This window comes from Urocitellus parryii, chromosome 4 (genome assembly GCF_045843805.1).
Source record: "Urocitellus parryii isolate mUroPar1 chromosome 4, mUroPar1.hap1, whole genome shotgun sequence".
NCBI classification, from domain to species: Eukaryota; Metazoa; Chordata; class Mammalia; order Rodentia; family Sciuridae; genus Urocitellus; species Urocitellus parryii.
The window spans coordinates 208,182,000-208,192,873 of NC_135534.1; the positions used below are offsets into that span (position 1 = coordinate 208,182,000).

A 10,874-nucleotide genomic window follows, 5' to 3' on the forward strand; every position below is an offset into this window, starting at 1 on the left:
GTTGGTGCAGAGGAGCAGTCCTCTGCCCGCTTCTGCTCCTGACTCACCGCTGTTCACTCTTGCCGAGGAACAAGTCAGTCAGGAAGCTGTGCCACAGCCATGGCATTTAAAGACACCAGAAAGACACCCGTGGAACCAGGGGTGGCGATTCATCGAATCAGAATTACCCTTACCAGCTGCAATGTGAAGTCGCTCGAGAAAGTGTGTGCCAACTTGATCAGAGGCGCAAAGGAAAAGAATCTCAAAGTGAAAGGACCTGTTCGCATGCCTAAGAAGACTTTGAGGATCACTACAAGAAAAACACCTTGTAGTGAAGGTTCCAAGACATGGGATCATTTCCAGATGAGAATACACAAGCGACTCATTGACTTGCACAGCCCTTCTGAGATTGTTAAACAGATTACTTCCATCAGTATCGAACCAGGAGTGGAAGTCAAAGTCACCATTGCAGATGCCTAAGTCAACTGTTTTAATAAATTGATTTTCAGTTGTTAAAAAAAAATTACTTGGAAATCAGAAAGACCAGTGTGGGTTCCTCAGTGGCCCCTAACTAAAGAAAAGATACAAGTTGCCCATGACCTGGTCAAACAGCAATTAGCGGAAGGACATATACAACCTTCCATATCTCCCCATAATACTCCCATTTTTGTCATTAAAAAGAAATCTGGTAAATGGAGATTATTGCAAGATTTAAGAGCCATTAATAATGAGATGGTTATTATGGGACCTGCTCAATCGGGGATTCCCCAATTGTCTGCTTTACCAAAAACCTGGTATGTTTTAGCTATAGATATTAAAGATTTTTTTTTTCAATTCCAATTCATCCTGAGGCTAGTCCACATTTTGCATTTACTATCCCTGCACTAAATCATGAAGGTCCTGATCAGAGATATGAATGGAAAGTACTCCCTCAAGGGATGGCTAACAGCCCAACTATGTGTCAAATTTATGTTAACAATCCAGCCACTTAGAAATCAAAATCCTGAACTACAAATATTTCACTATATGGATGATGTGTTATTGGCACATAAAGATAAAAACACATTGCTAGAATGTTATGCCACACTTACAAATTTATTAAAAAATCATAATCTAGAGATAGCAATAGATAAAGTACAATTAAATCTTCCAATTAATTACTTAGGAGTTCTATTATCCTCAACCATGGTCCGTCCACCAAAAATTCAAATACGAGTAGATCAACTCAAATCACTTAATGACTTTCAAAAGTTATTGGGAGACATAAATTGGATAAGGCCTTATCTAGGCATACCAACAGGAGAGTTGGGACCTTTATTTGATATCCTAAAAGGTCCATTAGATCCAAATTCACCCCGCATGTTAACGCCTGAAGCAAGAAAGGCATTAAAAAAATCATTGAAACATATATGGAAAATATGCATTTGGATAGAATTGATATAAGTTTGCCTTTATTATTTATTGTACTACCAACAAAAAATGTTCCTACAGGAGTATTTTGGCAAGAAGGTCCATTATTGTGGATACATTTATCTTATTCTCCTAACACTATTCTTACTAGATATCCTGAGGCTGTAGGACAATTAATACTCAAAGGAATAAGAGCAGCAAAGGGAGTGTTTGGGATTTCTCCCAATAAAATTATTACTCCATATACTATGGACCAAATGATGAGTTAGCTAATGAGTTAAATACTTGGGCAACAATCATGTGTAAATCTAATGTTTCATTTGATAACCACTTACCATCTAATCCTTTGCTGTCTTTTTGGTCTAAGCATCCTGTAGTTTTTCCAAAAATGACAAGAAAAACACCTATCATGAATGCTCCAAATATATTCACTGATGGGTCAAATAATGGTACAGCAGCAATAGTTACCCCTGATCAAACTTTTACATTTTTAGTACCCAAACAATCAGCTCAAAAGGTAGAGCTTGATGTAGTATTACAAGCTTTTGTGATGTTTAAAGATTCTGTATTTAATTTATTTTCCGATAGTCAGTACATAGTTAATGCTATAGTATCCCTTGAAGATGCTGGTAGGATTTCCCCTTCTTCTACTGTTTTCTCTTTGTTTTCTGCTGAGAGCCATTAGCCAAGTAGGTATGACAATTTCCTTGCCAGCGTACCCCATGTTGCTTAGAGGAAGGACTCGTGGAAATGGACTTGCCTTGGACATTCACAGTGACATTGCATGTATGCTTGAGTAAGGTGACCTTGCTCAAGGACCAGGGCGGATCCGGGTTTAGGGCGGATGAGGTTTTAGGGAGTATCCCGCTCCTTGAGTTTAGGGCGGTTCCAGGTTAAAGGTGTACCGTGCCGGGAATAGGGCGTATCCTGCTGATTAGAGCCTGGTGGAGTAAGTGGATTTTGGGCCAGAACGTGGATTTCCCCAGAACGTGTTTGTAGAGGGCTGGTGTGAGTTCGGGAATAAAGAGTTGCTGTTTGAATCTACAAGGTGTGTGGTGGCTCTTGATTTTGTGCCCAGCCAGACTGCGGCAGTTTTCCACTATACAAAGTCTAATCTGGGACAGAAAAGATCCATTCTTTATAGGACATATCAGGGCACATACAGGATTGCCTGGAGCCCTTAGTTTGGGCAACACATGACATACATATTTTCTCCACAATAGAAGAAGCTATAAATTTTCATAAAAGGTTCCATGTCAATGCTAATACTTTACAAAAGTGTTTTAAAATAACTGAAGAACAAGCCAGACATATAATAAAACAATGTCAAAATTGTGTGACCTTTTTACCACAAGTTAATCTTGGAGTCAATCCTAGAGGACTGATACCTAACCATATTTGGCAGATGGACGTCACACACTTGCCAGAATTTGGAAAATTAAAATATTTGCATGTTACAGTTGATACTTCCGGATTTTTGATGGGCTCCCTTCATGCCGGAGAAAAAACTAAAGATGTTATAGCTCATTGCTTACAAAATTTTGCCCCTGTGGGCGTTCCAAAACAGTTAAAAACAGATAATGGTCCTGGTTATGCTTCTACCTCTTTTAAAAAATTTTGCTCATCATTTGGCATTACTCATATAACAGGAATTCCATACAATCCACAGGGACAAGGCATAGTTGAAAGAGCTCATCAAACTATTAAAATGTACTTATTAAAACAAAAGGAGAGAATTGGGAAGGGGTATATATCCCCCAAAGATAAACTTAAAATAACCCTTTTTACTCTAAACTTTTTAAATTCGGATTCATCAGGGCTTAGTGCTGCGGAAAGACATTTGTATCCAAAAAATGTACATAAGCCCAAGGTACTTTGGAAGAATATTCTAACAGGACAATGGAGAGGTCCTGACCCAGTGATGGTCAGGAAGAGAAGGGAGCATCAGGGTTGGGGGCAGACAGAGCTCTTCCTGCCCCAGCTGCCGTCGGTGCCTGGGCAGCCGTGGGCCCTGGAGCCATCCCAGCACCCAGGACGAGCGGGTCCCTGAGCATCGTGGTGGACCAGGTGGAAACAAGAGCAGGGAGGACCCCGAGCTGCCCCATGGTGGCAAGAGGGAGGACTTCCCAAGTGTCCTTAAACTCCCGACTGGGGAGAGTGGAGTCCTCTTGAGGGGCCTGAAGGGAGGGGAACAGAGTAGAAGGACTCCAACTCTGGAACACAGGACTCTGGTTCTTTGGTTCCCAGGTGGTCACTTCCATAGTAACACTGGGGGATGCAGGTTTCTGCGGAAAACAAGAGAAACACAGGATGAGAAAAGCTGAGTCTCTGAAAGGACACAGATGCCATCATCTTAGACCCTGCCCACAGGCCCACCCAGCCTCACAGTCAGCTCCTCCGAGGGGAAGGTCAGGAGGTCCTGGGCCTGCAGGGCAGACAGCAGGCCCAGCAGCACGATGGTCAGGAACAGGGACTTCATCTCCAGGCTCTGCTCTGGGCCAAGGCGGGTCACCAAGGCAGGTCACAGGGTGTCAGGACGAGGCTGTGCCTGCTCCTCACAGGACGCCCTATATGTCCCCCACGGCCAGTGTCCTGTGTGGACTTGGCACAGGACACACCCACCGCCTGTCACTCAGGGCCACATCCCTATCATCAGGGAGGGGAATGTCCTTATTGTTGGATCCCATGAGTCACCATTTGGAGCCACCTAAAGGTGAAAGGCACACAAGGCCATTCAGTGTCTGCACCCCCCAGGTGCTGCTCCAGCCCAGCCAGCCTGGAGGGGACAGGCGTCGGCTGTGGCTGGGAGCCCCGGGGAGGGAGGGCCCCGCTTCCCCAGGGACTGGCTTCTCTCCTGCTGCTGAGGGGGACTGATCTCCAGGCCTCAGCTGTGCCCCAGCCCCCAGAGCCCCGCTCTGCACCCTGGAGCTGCCCTCCTGGCCCTTCCTGCCTGGGTGCCCTCCCCAGAGCTCCCTGGAAGTGGGGACACCAGCATATGGCCAGGAGCAGTTTAGCCATCACCCCTCAGAGCTGCCCCAGGCCTCGCTAGGGATGGAGGAGGCCTCCTGCTCCACCCAGTGTGTGCCAGGAGGCCAGCTCTGCTGTCTCGAGGGCACTTCTGTGTCCCTCGCCCACCTCCTCTGTGGCAGCTGACGTCCCCAGGAGAGGGGCTTGGCTCCGCGGTCCTCTGCTTTATCAGGCAGCTGAGGAGCTCGGCCCGTGTTAGGGGCATGAAGAGGTGTCTCCTGGGTTATTCGACTCTGCGAGTCTCCGTGGACTCCCTCTAACAAAGGGACACACAGCTGCTATCGCTCTGGTCGTCTGAGGACCCCCTGCCCCCGGCACAGCCGAGGCTCCCTGGGTGTTCACCTTCCCCCTGGAGCGGGCTTCAGGGGCGGGAGCCCTCATGCCTGCGTGAGCCCTCCCCGGGGCGTCCCTCCTCCTCATTCCTGCAGAGCCCCTCCCAAAGGCTTCCCCTCCTCGACACCTTGACCCACCACAGGTCCCCATGACAGCCTGCTTCCCTGTGGATACATCTCCTGAGAGGCTCAGGAGGCCTGGTGCCCACCTGCGCTCAGAGTTCATGCTGAGTCCCCTGGGCCCCTGCTCTGCTCCTTCAACCTCAGCTGCCCCCAGCCGGAGCTGAATCTTCCCCTTCGTCCTCCAGACCCCACAGTTCCTAGGCCTGAGTCACCTGCCCTGAGTCCCAGGGGACCTTGGCTCTGGAATCAGGTGCTAGGCCCACAATGGTGTCTTTGTGCCTCTCTGGCCTGGGTCTGGCTAAACAATACTAATGAGCACCCTCTGATAACCGTGGGGGTGTCCTGAGGGTGCTGGCTGATCCAGGATTGACCCCAGCCTGGAAGGTGCTCTGAGCAGGAAGCCTGTCCTCCCCGGGGTGGGGAGGGCGGGGCCCGTGCTCTTTAGGAGCAGAGGCCAGGGAGCAGCTGGAGGCTCCACACAGGGGAGACTGGTCTGCCGTGTTCTGGTTTGACTGCGCCCTAGCTATCTTTTGTCCCCTGTTTTGTATGAGCCACTGATGGTTGGTCTTGTGACGCGGGTACAGGCCTATGTTGTGTTTAATGGAAGATCTCCAGGCGCCTCCTGCCGACCACCCACCTTGCCCCTTGTCCCAGCAAGCTGACCTCGACAGAGCTCTCTAAATTTGCTCCTCCTAGATACTGGTTAAGTTCAACTTCTGGTGGACACCCTCATGAGGTGATAGGGCAAGGAGCAGGGATCATCAGATGGTGGACAGAAGGTAGGACAGCAGTTTGGGTCGATGCATGCCAGACAGGAGACAAGGCAGAGGTCAAGGTCCATTGATGGTTAATACTGCTATGGGATGACATGGCAGGAGGTCAGAATGGACCGGTGGTAGACACTGTCAGGATCCAGCAGGGAAGGAGGTTGGGGTCAACCCATGATAGAAACATCAGGAAGCTACAGGGTCAGGAGACGAAGGACAGGGACCTCTAGATCCATGAGGGTTTTTCCCTCCGTATTACTTCTTACAACTGCACGTGAATCCACAATTCTCTCAAAGCAAAAGGTGTCATTTAAAATCACCACAAGCATGCAGATGCCTTTAAATCAGCGGTGGCCCAGGACTCAGCAACTCCACTCAGATGTGCCCTTCCAACAGGGACAGTCCCCCGTGTGCAGAGCAGATGTGACCCACAATAACTTTGCTTAACTTACATATCGTGGAAATACCTTCAATATCCCTCAGAATCACAATGGCTCAGTGGAAGCGCCTATCTCCAGGAGATGAGGCATTAACGGGGCACTGCAGGAGCAGACACGGCTCCCCTCTGCAGGACTTGTGTGCACTTCCTGCAGGCCCTGGGCAGGCACCAGGGAAGAAAAGGAGCCCGAGGCCTGGCTCTCAGCCCCCTACCTGCTCACCTCTGCATTGACCATGACCAGCACTGACCCAGGCAACCTGGCAAACGTGCCCCCAACCCTGGGCGGCAACACCCCATCTTCCACCAGCTCTGACCAGCCTTGTGGAGGGATCCCCATGCCCCTGTTTCTTCCTCCTGACCCCGAGCTATTCTCATAGCTCTCCTGACACCTCCATTGTTACTGGTTCCTTGTACAACTTCCCTGCTCCGCCCACTGTGTGGCTCTGTCCCCTGGTCCAGCGTCACTCCTATAATGACCTATTATTTTAAAGGGAGGTGAGTGCTATGGGGGAAAGCAGATGGAACAAGCCGGACGGGGCAACGGGACCAGGGTGTTTGCGTTGTAAATGGAAGGGTGCAACCGGCCTCACCAGGTGACATTTGCACACAGAGCTGAGGAAGTGAGCCATGGAGGAGTCAGGCGGGAGAGGGTTCCAGGAGGGGACATGCGGTGCAGGCCGGGGGAGAGGGTGCCTGGCATGTGCCAGGAGCAGCCTGGAGGGCGGAGCAGCTGGAGCAGAGGACACAGGGCTAGACTGGCCGGATCCCAGGAGAGAGGGCGGCAGGACTGCCGGGCTGGCCGTGGGCCATTGGAAGGACTTGGCTGCTACTCTGACACGGGGGCCTGGGAGGGCTTTGGCAGAGTTGGGATGTGGCTCACTCTTCTAAAGGGCCCCTCCAGTCACTCAGTGGGTCAGATTTAGGGGCACATGTGGGGACTATAGGATCAGCGAGATGAGTTGGAAAGACTGGCAGGATGACAGTGCGATGACGTCCACCTGGGCGTCCAGGAGTGATGGGGAGTGGACTTCCCTGCCCACCACATGCACAGGGAAGCCGCGTCAGAACCTGTGAAAGGATCACACTAGACGTTGGGCACAGGGTATCAGGCCGAGATCCCCGAATGACAGAGCTTGGAGCCTCAGGTAATTCCAACACCACGCAGAGAGGGGACCTGTGGGACAAGGCCACCTAGCCGAGGGGAGGAGAGGCGGGACTTGGGGCAGCATCGATGACCAGAGTCTGTGGGACTATGCCCAGATGGAGGGCACATGAGGAGGAGGAGCCCCTGACACAGACAGAGGGTCCAGGGAAATGCCCGGCCACACGTCAGGGGTGGAGCCCCGCAGCCCAGGGAGGACAACCTCGGGTTAAGAGCGTCTCTGAGCTGAAGGGGAAATGTGCATGAACCTGTCAAACAAAAGCTAAGCTTTGGGGGTGGAGGCAGGGTAGGGCCTTCACTGTCCCCTGACCTTGCATAAACCTCCCACATCCACGTGTCAGTGCCACCTCTGTATCAACCCGGCTTTGACTCGAGACCCTTGGCCAGGTTTGAACACAGCTCACCCAGCAATTCTGCAGCCCACACTTCTAAATCAGAGACCTGGGTTCCAGCCACTGCTGCCCTGGGGCTACAGGACCCCGCAATATTTTAGGGACAAGGAACAGCCTCCCTGGTGTTTTGGCTTTCACTGGAGAGCAGGCTGGCTGCTTCCTTTCTGAGATCCCCTGGGACGTCAGAAGAGTCTCTCCAGCCCTGGTTCCTACGGGGTCATCGTCTCTGCTTGTGGCCGCGAGGTGGTTGCTTTCCCAAAGCCTGGCTTCCCACAGGGACTGTCCCTGAGCAAGCTCAGCTCACACCTGGAGGCTCTGGGGGTCACTTTGTGCCCTGCGCCTCCCACATCCCACTTTCCATTGGCCAGATGCCCCTGTGCTCTGCAAGTACGGGCAACGTCACCCTTGCACCGTGGTTGGCAAGAGTGGGGACCGCCGTTCACTGAGGAGCTAGAGGACAATCTGACTGCCCGGCCGCCTGAGCTGGCGGAGAGGGCAGTGGGGAGACCGCCCTCTGACGCAGTGGGGGTGGCGGCCCTGCCCTCCCTCCTGTGTGCTGGGAGCCTGGGCGTGCTCCTCCTGCCTGCCTGCCCAACAGAGGCACGAGGCCACAGCCTGGGGGACCCCACCCCCTCAGGTCCTGCCTCAGAGCCTCAGCCCACAGAGAAGTCACTGTTTTCTCTGGCCAACCCCTGGCCTCCTTTCTTGGAGTATTTACTGCAAAGGGCTGAGAACTGTGACTGGTCTCTGACTCAGAAGGGTCTCCCAAGCCTTTCCTTTGAACTGTGACCGTCAGGAGCAGGGGACCCTGTCTCCCAGTCTCTACAGGAGGACAGAGCCCTGAGGGAACCCGTGATGGCGCTCATACTGATCAGCCCTCTCCTCCTTCCTCACAGCCCCTTTAAATACCGGGTCACCTCTGTCAGAAGTTGGAAGATGCACTGCAGCTGGCTTCCAGCAGTGTCCGCTGTGAAGTCTGCGTTTACCAAGCTGCCCTGAGCACAGGCGGCTTCAGAGCCCACCCAGCCTGGAGCAGCCTCCAGCTGGTCCAAAGGTTCAGACTGTTTCCAGCATCGGCCGGAGAAAGGTCGCGATGGGGAGAAGGACGAGAAGGACGGTCGCGAGGACATTTATTGTGCAGCTCCCTGGAAGCAGGATGGGGGCCCCACGCCCCAGCAGCCCCTTGGGCAGCACCAGGGTGGGTCAGAAGAGCAGCAGGCGAGTGTCGGGAGCTGCCACACAGGAACCGAGTGCCCCTCAGCCCTGAGCGATGCGCGAGTGCAGGTGTGGGGAGCCCGCCCTGGGCTGGGTGTGAACCGTGGGCACCGAGCGCACAGGGCAGGCGGACCCCACCTGGCCCCTCTGTTTGGGTGGGCCTCAGTCTGTCTTTTCACGCGCCCCGCCTGGATCCCCACACAGCTCATGAGATGGGCGTGGCCTCCCCAGACGTCAGTCAACCGCTGACAGCAGACATCAGGAAGCTGGACTCAACCCCTGACCCCTGACCCCTTGCCTCATCTGAATGGCTTCTCCCCAATAAAAGGGGTCACTCTGTCTTTCCACAGACCCCTAAGGTCAGAGGAGCCGTCACAGGACCCAAAGGAAAAGGTGTTTCTCCGTCTCTGTGTGGTCATTTCTTGCAGCCAGTTCACCTGGAGTGACCCTGAGTGTTTAGTTGTGGGTCGTGACAGGTGAGAGTGTCATGGTCTTCCACGGAGTGTGCAGGGCGGGGGCCGAGGGTGGTGGGTTGGGGTCATCTCTGGGCCCGCTGCACTGGCTGGCCCTGTGGTCTGGGCCTGGCCATGGTGAGCGGGGCCGGGTGATGTGGCCAGGGCCAGGAGCTGCACGAGGAGGTGGATGGGGGGTGGGCCGGGGCCGGGGTCTGCTCAGGAAGGCTCACAGACGTGTCGGTGGCCGACTCTGGGGACTGGCTGACGCTGGAAGGGGCAGTCCCGCCAGGGCCAGCAGGGCCCCGTGTCCAGCACCAGAACAAAGCAAAGGCGTGGAGATCACCGCGGGGAGGCAGGCGACCTCAGCCGCACAGGACCTGAAGAGCTGAAGCTCAACACGGAGAACTTCTAACGGGTAACGGGGCCACTGAAGGCAGGGAGATCCCTGAGCGCGAGGGAGAGAGGGCTCAGCTGTCCGGGGGAGGCGCTGCTCAGCCCTGGCCTGGCAGAAAGGTTCCCCCAGGTTGGGGCCGGAGGGCAGGGCACCCGAGGAATTCTCTGGAGAGCAGCCCAAGGGTGCTGCCAGCACCAGGTGAGCCCCACTGGGCACCCTGCTAGCTGGCCAAGCCCTGAGGCCTGCCGGACAGAGAAGGAAGAGCACCATCTTGGACCCCACGGGAAGGCCTTGTCCCAGACCCTGCAGCGCCCTCTACTGACATGGCTGACCTCACCATCTGCAAAGGGGCTGACAGGGCCCAGCTCCAGCAGGGCAGCGCAGACAGCAAAGGGTGAATCTGGAACTGAGTGGCACTAAATCTGTAGGTGGCACAGAATCCAAAAGGCTCAGGGGCAGAACGCTGGGTGAACAGATCACATGTGACCTGCAAGCCACCCACATGGTCACATATCACGTGTGACCTGCACTGCCCCCCACGATGGTCACATATCATGTGTGACCTGCACTGCCCCCACCAAGGTCACATATCACGTGTGACCTGCACTGCCCCACACGATGGTCACATATGACCTGCACCGTCCCCCACCATGGTCACATATCACGTGTGCCCTGCACTGCCCCCCACCATGGTCACATATCACGTGTGACCTGTGTTTTCTGCACATGGTCACATATCACGTGTGACCTGCAGTTTGCTCTTGTCCTCTTGCAGGCAAAGCACAAGACATGTGTTTAGGCAGCTGGATTATTCTAGGGGAACCCTTTAGGCTATAAACCTGCGTCTCTGCTGAAAGACTAGAGCTTTGAGAGGCAGCTCCCCCCATCTGCGGCTTTGCTTTCTGCAAAGGACCCCTGGTCTCCACGTCACCACCTGTGTGAACCAGGGATTGGTGGGCAGCAGACCTGCAGAAAGCACTCATAGGACCCCTGGGCACACCCAGCGCCCACTGTGCACCCGGCCCTTGTGTACCAACCACAGAAGGGGGATGAGGTTGGTCCCTCCCGTGCCTCCCTCCTGCTCCAGCAGATCCTTGAGGGAGCTCAGGCCAACCCCCAGGGGCCCCACAGACAGACAGAGTCACCAGGGACTGCTGAAGCTCTTTATGGAGAATCAGG

The 10,874-nt window shown here is 53.8% G+C and overlaps 1 pseudogene; it reads left to right on the forward strand.

Moving 5' to 3' along the window:
* Window positions 1-459, forward strand: LOC144254636 (small ribosomal subunit protein uS10 pseudogene; annotated as a pseudogene).
* Window positions 460-10,874: the final 10,415 nt, after the last annotated feature.